This window comes from Triplophysa dalaica, chromosome 24 (assembly GCF_015846415.1).
Source record: "Triplophysa dalaica isolate WHDGS20190420 chromosome 24, ASM1584641v1, whole genome shotgun sequence".
Lineage (NCBI taxonomy): Eukaryota > Metazoa > Chordata > Actinopteri > Cypriniformes > Nemacheilidae > Triplophysa > Triplophysa dalaica.
The window spans coordinates 5,879,806-5,894,183 of NC_079565.1; the positions used below are offsets into that span (position 1 = coordinate 5,879,806).

At 39.7% G+C, this 14,378-nt stretch overlaps 1 long non-coding RNA gene across 1 annotated transcript; it reads right to left on the reverse strand.

Moving 5' to 3' along the window:
- Positions 1-706: 706 nt before the first annotated feature.
- LOC130414357 (uncharacterized) lies at positions 707-7,385 on the reverse strand. Its single transcript, XR_008905600.1, has 4 exons — positions 5,005-7,385; positions 3,955-4,059; positions 3,191-3,387; positions 707-1,321 (listed from the first exon to the last, which is right to left on the reverse strand). It is a non-coding gene; the product is annotated as an uncharacterized LOC130414357 (long non-coding RNA).
- Between the last annotated feature and the right edge of the window lie 6,993 nt (positions 7,386-14,378).

The window sequence follows — 14,378 nt, forward strand, 5'->3', positions numbered from 1 at the left end:
GCGGCTACTTGGACGATGACGCTTTGGCATTTTAAGAGCCATGTCGATACTCCTGTTATTTGTTGCTTTGAAATGTTGAGGATTACAGGTAATGATATCGCTGTCAAGAGCTTGATGAAATCAAGTGGTGAAATTTAGTAAATAAATAAAAGTATAGGCATGAGGTAAATGGCGGTAAGGCAAACAGGTCGATTGAGATGAAGGCAGGCAAATAGGGAGGGCTTGAAGGAAAAACGAACAAAGTGCTAACTAGACGATAATAAAGATTAGAGGGCTAACAACCTCTGTCAAAACATTACAGAGGGCTGCACTTGGTGACGGGAATCGTATTCATGCTGTTAAGAGAAAGCAATGTACTCTATGCCAAGATAGTAATTAAATTATTCAGACAAAGACTTTCGATCACTTGACTTCAGGTCTTGCAATGCTACAGTACATAACAAACCCATTCAACAAAGTTTTTGGAAAATGAAGCCCAAAGCGACATCTTCCCTTAAATTTAGAGTTAAAATAAAGGGATGCAACAATATAAATGTCAATTTTAATAAATCACCAATAATAAAGCTCTCATTATTAATCAAAAACATTTACTTTTGATTAAAAGTTACTGAATTCAGCAGTATTGCAGCGAAGAACTGGACCGCCTGGTTGAGACTGGTTTCTCCCGAGGTTTTTTAATGATTTATTCAACATTTTGGTTCCTTGCCACTGTGCAATATAAATTTACTTGAATTGAATAAGATGTGACTTGACAAAAATGGCATCTCTTTGGGATGGTTACCAACAGTCCTGCTAAAAACCTCAAATGGGTCTATTTATTCATTTGTGTTGTTGTATCTAATTGCACATTTTCAAAAAATAACATTTTTACCCATTGTTAATGGTAAGCTTACTTCACAGTCAATGAACCTTGTAACAGCATATAGATCATTAAAATGTAAACCAATCCTAAGCTAACCAGTTCTACATTTAATGTCATTGAGGCCAGCAATGAGATCTGTTTATGTCAAGTTGAACACAGCACTCATCATCATCAAGTGGGACTCTTGTACTTTTAGACACTTCCATTTTCCCAAAAGGCTGACAATCTCTCTGTTTTCTGAGGAGAGAACTGGCTAAGGGCTCTCATACGTCCACTTAACACTCCAGAGGGTGAAGAGAGGTTTTTGAGAAACAGGGGTCACCTTGGAGAAGGTGATAAATGACAACCTGGTCTTCTTTCTGAAAGACAAGGGGCCTTCAAAACGGTCTCCCAGGTGCGGCGTCTGACAAAAAGAAGAGAATAGAAAGATAGGCCTCCTTGAGGTGCGGTGAACCCTTCCTGAGAAGACAAACAGTTGTCTTTAGAATAATTGTGTTGGAGAAACTTAAAGCAATGACACCAGTTAAAGAATGCATGTGGAGGTCATAGCGTTTTCAAATTGGGGGATATGATCCCCTTTTAGCATCATTGGGTCATTATCTGAGGTAACAATTGAAATGGCCGTATAATGGACTGATATTGTGCTGCCGCAGTCAAAAATAGACAGGCTCATACAACGCTTGTACAATGAATGCGAAAAGGATGAAAGGGAAATCTTTTGACTTTTTGCTGTCATTTTAAATCACAGTTTGAAAAAGATTAACAAAAGATCCACTTTTTACAAACTGCCTGGAAAGCATTTACAATAGAACAGTTACGACTAGGAATTTGAAAATTACAAAGAAGTAGTCTGTTTAGCAAATTGTTATATGTATTTATAGTATAGAAGTAAAAAAGTGGCCTAATAAAGGGTAGCTTACAAAGATATGGTTGCTATCACAATTTGTGAAAATTCTGTCATCATTTTTTTACTTTCATGTCATTTTAAACCTATACGGCCTGTTTTCTTCTACAGAACACAAATTAAGATATTTTGAGAAATGTCTGGGGTTTTGGTTTCATACAATGGAAGTCAATGGGGGCCAATGCTGTTTGGTTACCAACATTCTTCAACATTTCTGCTTTTGTGTTGTGCAGAAGAAAGAAAGCCATACAGGTTTGGAATTACGTGATGATGAGTAAAAAGTGGTCTCTACAACTAAAATGTATTTTCCAGGCTAGCATCTCCAATTTAGCACTTACATTTGCGGCAACTTTTGCAGTTCTGGAAAGCTTGACCCACTGTGCGTGTGACATCGGTTTGGACTCATTTGCTCACTGCCCTGTGCACCCCCCTAGCAGCAGACACTAGCCTGCAATGAGTAAGGCCGTGCTGTGTATGATTGCCGTGACTCTCCGGCACTCTATTGACAACGTAGCAGGTGTTCGTTCCACATCCTCTCTCCTCTCCCTGGGAGACACTAATCCCCTTCAGGAGGCCTAGCTCCAGCCTCGCCCCTGAGCCCCCCTCCACACCCAGGACTGTTCTGCTAAAGCTTTGATATCCAGCCCACAGTCACTGTGCTTCAGTGCGTAAGGGGCAGGTGCAACAGAGTTGTGCGTTACATTCAAGACACCTCCGCCGTCTTTAGTGCGGGTTCCTGGGTCCGCTTTGATGCAGACCATTGTTCTTTTTATCCTTCTTTGTTGAATTAGATAAATATAGAGTAAGGTATTAGAGTCATTGACACCCACTGTCAGCTGTGGCTGTTGACTGTCGTGTCAATTTGCATGACAGATTGTAAAGCCGATCATCCCTTTTTATTTGTGTTTTCAAGAAATAAAATGAATCTGCGTTTTATTTTTTTAAATATTTATAAAGTAAGGTTTTAAGAGTTATCGACACAGTCCACTGCTTTAAAGTCAGTGTTACTCAATTTTGTGTTTTTAAAAAATTGAAGGGTGGTAGGGGTGTGAGAATATTATATTATTAATATTATTAATATCATGGCACTACCACGAATGTGAAAATATTGTATATTTTATTGTTGCCAGTATTGGAATAACAATGGTTTAATCAGTCAAAAAAGGGTAAACTCAAAATATGTTTTTTTAAGACTGACGGATATAAATATCCATTGAATAATTTATTCAAATACATGAAATGATTTTGTTATTGTGAATTCTTTTTTGTTTTTTCTAATATTGTGACAACCCTAAAACACAACAAAGCAACACTTATTGCCAATGTAAACCGCGCTAAAGTAATGCAAGAAACATAGTTCAGCGCATACGAGGAAGGTCACAAATTCTCCTTGGCTCTCTGTTCACAGTATGTTCTGTGATTACCTGTTTAACTCTATCATCATGTTCGATTCAGGGAGCTGCATGTTGCCGTCACGTTCTCCACACAACCCTGCTGAGCTCCAGAGAAGCAGGCAACACCTCTCGTATCAATTAAATCCTCCACGTCTCAAGCGACGCCATCATCGTAACTTGCCAATCTCTGTCACAAACTACACATCAAGCTCCTTTGGAGATGACACCTGTTCGGCAAAAAAATAAGGAAACCGTTGACCAGAAAACGTTTGCGTCATCTGTTATCTTTATTGTTTCAAGTGCTGAACAGTTGCTCTGAGAGACAAATTAAAACATGTCTGGATTTGGAAATAAAGGCAGAGAAGTGAATTGAAAGGGAGAAAATGGTGTGGCTAATGCAACGTTTAATTTCAGCCCTAGCTGAGCAAATATTCACGTTCCCTCCTCACACTTGGAAGTCTGGCTATTGTATACACAAAAAACCCTGTTAGCCCAACACCAGGTCAGGCAGGAGTGAGACGAGATGGTGACCTCTTGGCGTGATATCTCAGTAGTAGTCTATGTTATTATAAGAGAACATTTACATTGTAGCAACACATTTAAGAATAGATAACTTGAAAAACTTTGTTCTAAACATGTCTTTACTCTCAAGGAACAATGCAGCAACTTGGAGAAAACACTGCTTTTTGCGAGAACCATGACTATGGAGTGATGGCACATGGTGGATGCTAATTGTTATTTTTCAGGTCTAACAAGCAGGCCATCCCCTCCCGCTGTTTGGAGAATGTTTTCACCTTATGATCCTGACACCTGCGTCTGCCTGGAATTCCACAGGTTTTATTTCTCTCTGATGTACCTCCAGGATCTAATGGATTGCGAAAGGTCTGGCAGGATGTAATCTGCAAAACAGAGCATATTTTCTATGTGAACGATGAATGAGTGGTGTGGAACACTTCTGCCCAAATCTGCCTTTCACTGTGAATGTAGGAGGGAGAGTTTGAGAAGTTGAAATGTCAGGTAGACGATCATTTACTTCCAAAATATCTGCGATGGGAAAGAACATTTGAGAGACATTTTGAAATTTATAGACTTCTAACTTTTAGTGCAACTGAACATTTTTCAGTTTCCAATTTGTTGATCTTTTTCTTTAGTGTGTTTCTTCAGTGGGCACTTGTTGTCTTGTGCACTACAAAGTTAAAGTTTTAAAACTCCCTTGAGGCAATCTTCACTTAAAAAAAGTGTTTTAAATTTCTGTACTAATATACTATATATTCTACACTAACATTTTTTATTTTTACCAAAGCATTATAGTCTTAAGGCCTTATTTTACCACAATTTTATTGGGGCAAAATTGTTGGTCAAAGTAAAAATAATAAAAAGGATTCAAAAGTGTTGTACCCATAAATACTATGGCATATGTTAGAATGAAAAGGAAATGGGTACTTGGCTAAATTTGGTTAAGATAAACGAAAATTGAAAATTTACTGGCAAATTTCTGCAAGGACATTATTCATTAAATTTACGGTCATTTCTGTTATACCCAAAACCAAACGCAGTGGGAAAAAATATTCATAAAACAGAATGTTGTTTATTATTTTAACACTTTTTTACAAAGTACGTCTACTAAAAAAAATTGTTGACCATTTTATTTTCATATTCATGTTTGCAATTACCTCCATATATCTTATCTATAAACTGATACATGTAAATTACAAAAGCCACCACCATCTGCAACAATAATGATTACACTCCGCACTTAGCAAACACACTGGGGTCATCGCTGAAACCGGAGACTTTTCACAGTTCAGACAGGCAATAGTGGCGAATGGCTGTGTTGTGCTTACCCTGGCAGTAAAGATATGCCCTGTGACGTCTCCGATTTGTAGAGCTGGATTAGTGTGGCTGATGGAGACATCGAGTGTTGGGGCGCTGGAAAGCATCCCCAGGCCCTGCGCTGCTAGCAGCATTCTGGGTAACACTGAGACATGACAGGTTGTGTTTGGACGTCTGGACGGCCACAGCCATCAGGCAGCGTTATGCAGATTTCTGACGGAAGCAGTGGAGACTGGCATTCCCCCAGGTGCCACGGAGTGCCTTCTTAATAATAGGAAGTGACAAGAAGCAGACGGCCCACATCTCTCTGCTTGCCACGCTGTTCAGGACAATGCCACTTAAACGGGTGGCTGCTAAATTGTGTGTAAGGGGAAAAAAAGAGAAAACATCAGCCACCGTCGTGGTCGTCTTGGAAAATAAATCAGACAGTTGTCAAAGGACTCGCATTAACACTCTTGTTTGGATGACAAGCTAGTTATTTAGAGAAGTCAGAGATGATGTTTATGAGGGCAGAATAAAAAGCTTAAAGTGCAAAACAACATTAATGTCTTGAAATGCTTACCTGTCTTTTTTAAATACATGAGGCATTTGTTTGGCCAAGTGATGGCTAATACTCTAATACAACTTTGCATGAGTTCATGCAGTTTATGAATGCTAAAGAATGTATAAAGTAAGAAATAATATGAATTTATTGATGTATAGATATTAATTTTTTTTAATTAACGGAACAATAAGACTGAAAAATTGACTAAATCCTGAACACATTCAACGTTCAAATGAGATACACTATAGTAGAAGGAAAATGTCATGGTTTCCCACATTGCTTTCTAATATTTAACTACACAATTATCTTTTGTTTGGGAAGACCTCCTCGTAAGTCACAAAACAGACAAATTCTATTATCCATTTCCTGATATCATACAATCCCGCTACCGAGAAAGGATTACCACAGACAACCTGCATTAAAAGCCTTAGCAAGGTTCCCACTTAAAAAACACAATAGTCTCGCTTTTCTCACCGTTCAAGACAATATCGTTTTGGGCTCTGCAGCTGAGGGTGAAATGACCAGTGAAATCCGACGGCTGGTGTGTTATTTCACACCCTGGGCGTCGACTGTATGTATTTATTTTTGCACAATAGAGATGAAGCCGGGCCGGGCGCTCTTTCATTTTTATCCACAGGGGTGTTCGCTCTCCGCGGAGTGCAATTAGAAGGCCCTTCGCCGCTGCAGCCGTCCCGCGCCTGAGAGGGTGCCTCAGCCGCAGCGGGTCCTGACACTGAGCCTATAGCGCTGCGCTTGGTGAGAGGGAGCTTCAATTAAAACCCCACACCACTGCTACTTCTTGCCTTTTTAAACACGTCTTGCTGGCACTTTAGGGAGATGAATTACAGGTTATCGTTCATGTATGCAAGATGTAAAAATAAGGATCTTGGTGAACTGGTTTGTTATTGTAAAAATGGATTTTCACTGGTGAAATATAAGTGCATGTACAGACCAATTTTATTTTTCATCTCCAAATTAGTAACAATTATGTAATGCTGCTTATTATTAAATTATTTTTATTGATTAAGCAATTCTTTCAGTTTCTTGAATAACTAAATAACAATTCATTTGCATTGATGCATTGGGCTAGAATCAATGTCCTTTATGTTGCTTACCACCTGAGCTACATACAATCTCCAAACTTTTTCAAAATGCACTTTCAACTTTAATTCACAATATAGCATTAACAGTTTTTGACAGAAAGTAACCTGTGTTCAACAGAAGTAGTTCCTACCTGACATTGGGTCCATGTAACGCTCCCTACGAAAGCTGACTCTAGAGAGGGCAATTGAATAGAAATTTCCCATTCCACGACAGGGCTGCAACATTCTGACAGGTGCCTGTTGGAATTGAACAATCTAAGGTTGCACGGCATTATTGTCTGTGAATTGTGTGGGTGTTCTGGATGTTACTGCAGGGCTTCAAGCTCGAGAAAACAAAAGGCTGTAGAACTGTATAAATCACATAAATTCTGTAAACTTTTTTCACCTTTACCGAAACAACAACCGCCCCAGATACGTCAAAATCATCTAAACAGATGTTCATTTCAATAAATATATATATTTAGAAGCCTGTTTCGAAACTAGCAAGAGACAAGAGTTGTTTAGATTCTGATTCCGGTTTGGCTAGCTGGAAAGAATTTGAGTATGAAATTGTTTCAATATGAGAACAAGTTTCTAAATCTTTTGATTTAGGAGATGAAAGCAGTAATATTTATATTAGGTATAAAGTTGTAGCATTACAAGATTAATACCAAATTTGGAATAAAACATAGCAAAACCCCACTGTTCATAATTCACCAAATTCTGAAAAAAACATTGTTTTTAAAATGTATATTCTGAAGTAAGAGTCTTCCTCATTCATATATATTAAAAATACTGCTGGCTTGACTTCCTCTCAAAATTGTTTTATTTCCAAAATAAAATTATTCACAATGATATCACTTCAATTTTTAAGTAAAACAACTTTTTTTAAAGGAATAATAGTAAATAGTAATACTTTTTTAAATAGTAATTTATCGAATCTCAAAGTGATACTATTGATAACTATAACTTCATTCATTGACTTCATTTTCACAGTTCGTTCTTTTAATTCTTAAAACATTCCAACTTCATTCTTTAAATCTTTGATATTTCCATTATTTTACATACAGTATTTCTACATAAGACAAGAAATTCAGTGCCACATCCACTAACATCCCTCAGATGCAAAATTCACTCTCAAAACCCCCAAATCTGACACAAAGCAGCCCAAATATGACACAAATTTCCATAAATCATTAGTTGGTGATATTCACAATAAAGAAACCCACTGTGATTGTCTATTCTGGAAGGTTAGAGTCACGACGTTCTGCTGCTTTAAGCTATATTCCCCAGTGCGATGGCTATGATCTTTTTAGACGTATGAAAATCAGCTCCTCAGCCAGCCTCATGTTCAGTGACATTTCACAGTACTGCTGCAGATACACCACTGAACCTCGGTTGTAATGGCACCTCCATTGCACAGGGTGAATCAATATGACAGGGCAGGCCGGGGTTACGCAAAGAACGCTTGTTCCCAAAACTAACAATATCTCATGAAGAGAAACCACCAAATCATGAATATATTAGAAGGGACTAGAAGTGATGCTGTACACAAGAGGAATCAAACATTAAACACAACAAGGTCAAATTTTCTATTTAAAATGTTGATGAAAAAGTAGTGCTTTATACCACAAGTGCTTCAGAAAATGATTTTACATTTAAGAATTTAAAATCTGTAAGAGCAATTTTAAGTGTTAAAAAGAAATTAAGTGTTTTCCTCACCAACCTTTCAACCTGTATTGTTATTAAATAGTTGAGAAGCAGCATCAGGTGAAATTAAAGATGCAGAACAAGATTTTATCCACAAACAAACCATTCCCAACACTCTCTGTGCATCTCAGCTCATCTGTCTGCATTCAATCCCATGAGCACACGTGTGGCAGACCAGCTCCCTGCTTCTAACTCCCGCTCTACAACCTGGCTTAAACATAACCACATCGCCTCCTGTTCCATCTTCAAAGCACCAGACTAAAACCACTTCTCTGAACCAACTGAGCTTTCATCCCTGCACGGGAACCAGGTTTGCCGGGGACCTGGGGCTCGCTCGCATCAGCTTGCCCCTGCCTGACTCACCTGGGTCAGGATGAGGGAGCAGCTGGGTTGAGGGTGATCAAGCAGACCCTTTGCAGATGGATGGTTGGATGTGCAGTCTACTCATTAGTAGTTTGGCACACCTGACAGGGCTCTGTGAATCCCCAAGAGGAGATTTGAGCTTGTCTGCCATAGACAAGCACTTTGCCTCAATTTGTTATGTTAGATTTAATAAAAAAATCATAGTTTTTAAGACATTAATAGGCCAGTAAGTTCTATGTCAACCTCAATAATGTTTCATACATATGCAAGAATTCAAGACTGAGCTAAAAATATCTATGTTAGAACAGAGTCACAATAGAACTACACAAAAAACTCAATGTGGTTTTTAAAGCAAATTATGGCCATGTTTCCGAATTAAACCAGCACATTTTATTCAACTTTCTGAAGCTCAATAACTGTTATTTACTTCTAACCAACAATCTTATCACTGTAACATCGTCAAAGTCAAACTTTGACTGAGCATCTGGGAAACAATTGGTGAAAACCATATAATTTAACTGAAGAAAAAAGCACACCGGGAGCTTTAAATCCGTCGCTTTCATTTCACGTTTCAAATAAAACCACCATGTGTTGTAGCAGCAAAATGAACATCCAAATAGGTCCCAGTCCACAGAGGGGTTAAAAAAGGTGGGAATGAGTGCATCTGTTCCTTGCACAAACACACACACCAATACGATTTTTAGGAACAGTTATCAGTCTCTAGGTGGCAGTGTTGTCATGCCACCGGCAATAGGGCAAATCTCATCCCCACAATCCTCAAAAGCTCCTGAGATCTATAGTCTCTTATTTTAAGAGCATCGAAGCGCGATGCAATGAAGTCTTTCATTGATCACAGGCATCACACTTTTTTTTCCGTCTTTCTCTCTCAAACCTTTTCTTCTTCTCCTGTCATGGCAAATATTCACCTTACCCAGTGAAGCAAATTGCTGACACCTTTTTAAGAAGTGACAACTGTGTATATTTCATGATAGCAAATTCCATTTTCATATCAAGCGAGACGAGAATACAATTTTCACTTCATTTAATCAAGGTGGAGACTTCTGTGGGTTATGGCACTTAAAGCTGTCAGAAGTTTGAGACGCACTATTGCTGTCAATCTCACAACCCGATACTTAATGAGGGAGTTAATTCAAAAACTTTCTAATTAGTGTAGAGAAGGTGAAGCTTTGTGTCATTAAAAAGCAAAGAAATGTACGACGACGGAAAAAGACGTTTTTTTATAAACTTGTGCACCCATGCATGTGCAGATGTGGAAGTATATGTATAATTGTTTAGCTTATACCAGAATAGTTGTACAAGCTAAAGGAAATTCAAAGAAAATAGCAAATATATAAAGATCGAGGTGATTTTACTGTGATGTCTTTTCACAATACACACATACAACATATTTTTGATAACTATTACAGAAACATGAAATGCTCACTTATTTGAAAGTTACTTTGGATAAAAAAATACATGCAAATGCAACGCATCAGGGAAAAAAACATTCAACAATACAATTGGTGCACAACAATGTTGTAACATCTTTCTCGCTCTCTTCCTAACATTGTGATTGACAGTTGAGCAGACCGGGAGAGCTGTCCTCCTACATTAAGCACAAGAACCCCAGTTCTTTGACACCATCCTGCTACAGGCCTATTTTTCCCCAAACACTGACATTCAAACCCCACAACACCAATCTATCGATCTACCCCTATCACGACTGTGCTTCTATGAGCACTCATACATTGCTGTATATATCAGTTCACACACGCACGCAGACCTATCCTGAAGACAACTTAAAAGGAAAACCCTGTCAATAAAGGGTTTAACTAAATGTAGGTATCTCACTCATATACACACTCAAGGATATGACAAAAATGGTGAAGTGATCTTGAGGTGAGAGCCTGGTTGTGGTTAAAGCAGCAAGGGATGATGTGTAAGATAAACAACTGGAACACATTGCTTACCATGGGTCAACAAAGTGATGAAAAACTAAAAACAACAACAAAAAGAATAGATATAAAACTGATATAAAATATAATACTAGCATTCATATGTAAAGCATTTAGAAAAAAACTGGCCGAGCTGCGATCGACCAAATTTATTAAGCAAGCCAGAATTACACAGAGCAACAGAAAATTTCAGACATCCATCTCAAGTTAAGTGAACTTATTCTGAACAACGAGTGAACTCCCTGCCAGATTGTGAGAAGGATGATAACAGTTTAGACTTGTCTGTAAATAGCAGAAATTCAATTAGACAATGAAGGAATCCCTTCAGGTTAGTAGAAACCTACTTTTCATTTGGCTGCTTAATAATCTCTCGGTGAGATTGCAGGAAAGCAAGAAAAGGAAAAACCACATTTGTCACGCCACTAAACCCCAATCAAACTGACTTTCCTCAATAAATCTGTCAATCTGAAGTAAAACCTTGGCAACAGCCCCCCAGTCTACATCATGCACTTACCTGTCTCCATGTGGAACTGGTTGCTACTCTCCTACAGCCCTTCCCTGAAGGGCCTTCTAGTATTCTTCACATAAGGCATGACGGCCTTCATAGATGCATCCGCTGAAAATGACCTCCTGAAGACCTGAAGTGACTCCGTCTTCTAACAACATATTCAGTGCGCTCTGATCCATCCCCCTGCAACATCCTACCTGTAATTTACACCAAGGAACTAACATCCAGCTCCTGTCTGAGTGTCGGCCACCATCAGGTCTGCGTACATATATATAGAGGGCCCCCCCAACAGCAGGACTCAAAGGCACACCTGAATGGGCTCGAAGTGTGCCTAACTAGCTGCACACCGTGTCATGGTGTGCTCTGATTGCCTTATCTTCTCATTTATCACAGATGAATTGGAACCAGCCTTGCTGAAAGCTCCTTTTATTGTTGGGGAATGAAAAAACGTGTGAAGCCCGGTGTGTATCCGAACAAGGGGCCTTCTGTCAACCCCGAGTGGATGAAGGAGAAAGGTGAGTGGAGAGGATAAAATGAGAGAAAGACGGAAGGGAGAGAGAGGTAATGAATAAATGTGAGCGAAAGGAAAGATTATGTCAGCCTCACAAGTTATTGAGTAGATTCCCCGAAAGGTAACAGTGAACCATGATGCTTAACAACGGTGCTTCACACTAACCAACCATAGGGTGAAGTGAGCATGTTTCCGCTAAGTTAGCACCCTGCCAAGCTCATCTACAACAGCTTTGGTTGGTGTTAAAATGGAGAAAATAACAACAACGACAAAAAAACACGAGGTGTGTGTTTCTCTCCACGGAAGACTTGCCACACTCATCGGTCGCACGTAGATTTCATTTGCAAGTTTTGACATGCAATGGTCGTGTTTGGGTTGTATGCCAGATCAAAAGCCAAAGTTGTAAATGAGACGCAGATCCTCCCGCAGTCTATTGTTGCATTGAGAGCCATGTATTATCATTACAGCTAAACTGATGCCATCAGTTCAACAAAGAATAAAACAGTTTGGAGACACGAGGAACCTACGTACCACGGTTGACTCTACATCTCACATGCACCTTCAGCTTGTATGACATATATGACAGCTGTGCCTCTAACTGTCGGCTGGCTAGGTCTTCCCTGTTCCTCAAGGCCCTGACTTGAACACCTCTTCTTCTAAATATCAATGCCTATCTGAATTTGGCTCACCCCAATGCTAAGGAGAGTGACAAGTACACCGCGGACGAACTTTAAGCGAAATCTCTCACATCTGCTTTGCTTCTTAGTGATCCAACAAACTGACAGCACACACCCTGGGGGTGACCAGTAGTGTCCCTGCATAGCAGAACAGACACAATTTGCACCGTGGAGACTATGGGACATAGCTTTACTCACTGGGGCCCAAGATAAACTGTTCAAAGAGGGCTGCCACAGCTAAAAGGAAAGACATTTTCAAGATCTGGAGCGATGTTTTAATTGCCTGGATAAGGTGCAACGCTAATACGGACGGTGGCAAGGCAATTGAGAGTTCCTCATTCTTGCCCTCCCCCTAAATCAATGCACACTTCTACAGAATAGCTTGTGAGTCATGCCTGCCCTTATATAAAGCAAGATAGCTGTGCATTAGATATGCCGCTGGAATCTTCTGCTTGGGCGAGTGGACTGAGAACGATGTGAATTGTTAATGCCTTTCTGGCTCAGTTCACGCCTGCTGATTGATCAGCTTGCAACTGTATCTACTCTTTCTTCCATGAAATCTGGTGTTAGTGTCTGTGTGTGTGCATGCATGGGGGGGACAAGCCAGAGAGGGTTCATCAGATTTTGGGTTAAATTGAGAGTGAAGGAGGTTTGCTGTGTAGATAGAGAAAAGGGGGGAAGACATGTTGGGGCCCAGCCTCCAACCAGCATGGGCCCTAAAGGAGGACATTCAGAGGCACTCCGTCGATCACACGCTCTCTGAACTCCAATGGGACCCAAATTGCATGGGACGTGTGGGTCTTTTCCTAACATATTTATATCCTTTACTCTTTACAAATCCACTCAAACGCATGCCGCTGACTGGCAATGGGGTGGGTGTGGGGTTAACAGAACAGTGCTGTAATACAAGGACTCTTATTTGATTTTGGATGCACACAGCACAGCCTGCCTCATAAATAATGCATACTACTGTACATACACGGAGTTGAACTTGACTTGTTGCTTTGTGTTTGATCCTACCAAGACTTGATTATTCAGTAGAGGCAGAGTCCAGTGAAGCTACCGCGCTGATAGACGAATACGCAATTGGGCTTTGCTTCTGTACCTTCAGATGTGAAGAAGAGTTTTCAGATGTATCTTCTTGGAAGCCAAGTTGATCCTACAAGAAAGGGAAAAGTCAAGAATAAGACTTGGACAAAAGCAGGTGACAACCAAAGGAGGTTCAAAGATGCTAAAGTGTGTGTGTGCATGTGTGAGTTCAGTAACCACAATCACACTTGGCTACAGTAAAGGTTAGTGAGAGACTGGTCCCCAGTGCTCAGAGCAATCACGGCAAAGGTGCGAACGGAGAGGATTATCTGCATATGGGTAACCACTTTGAGGTACCTCTATCTGCCCTCACCAGAACGTGGCAAAATTTGCATTTAGCACTGTTGAAAAGTGCAACAACTATATTATTAATTGAGTCTCTTTGAAAGTTTTAATAAAGAAATATTCTAGGCCACATGCAAGTTAAACTTTGAGCTGACGAATTGTGCAGTTGATCAAGGCTAAAACTTGCATTTACAAGAACACATGCCTTTAGGCACATGCAAGTTTTGTAACAATGAATCACATGCGGAAGACCATTAGATAAGCTTAACTCAGTGTTTTGTTGCAATCTGATTCAAGGACATAATCAAAATGCATTGAAGACCTGCAATTACTGATTTTCTTTATTTCAAGACACACTATGCAAAACTTTATATTCAAACACTTAATCCATTATTTGAAAAACCCTTCAAATTATAGCTTTACAGAACATATGAACAATGTTTTAAAACAACCTCTAGATGATCAACGTTTGGCCAAATGCAAAGAAGGATTAATCTCTCTGTGATTACATTCACATCTTCGACACAGAGGAGTGACAGTTTGTCCGTCACTTCATGTTATTACATGCCATGTCACATTACAGTGGCTCTGCAGACCTGGCACCAGCGGGTGTAGCCCATCATTTCCCTCAGCAGCGTGCACTTGCACTCCAGGTGCCAGG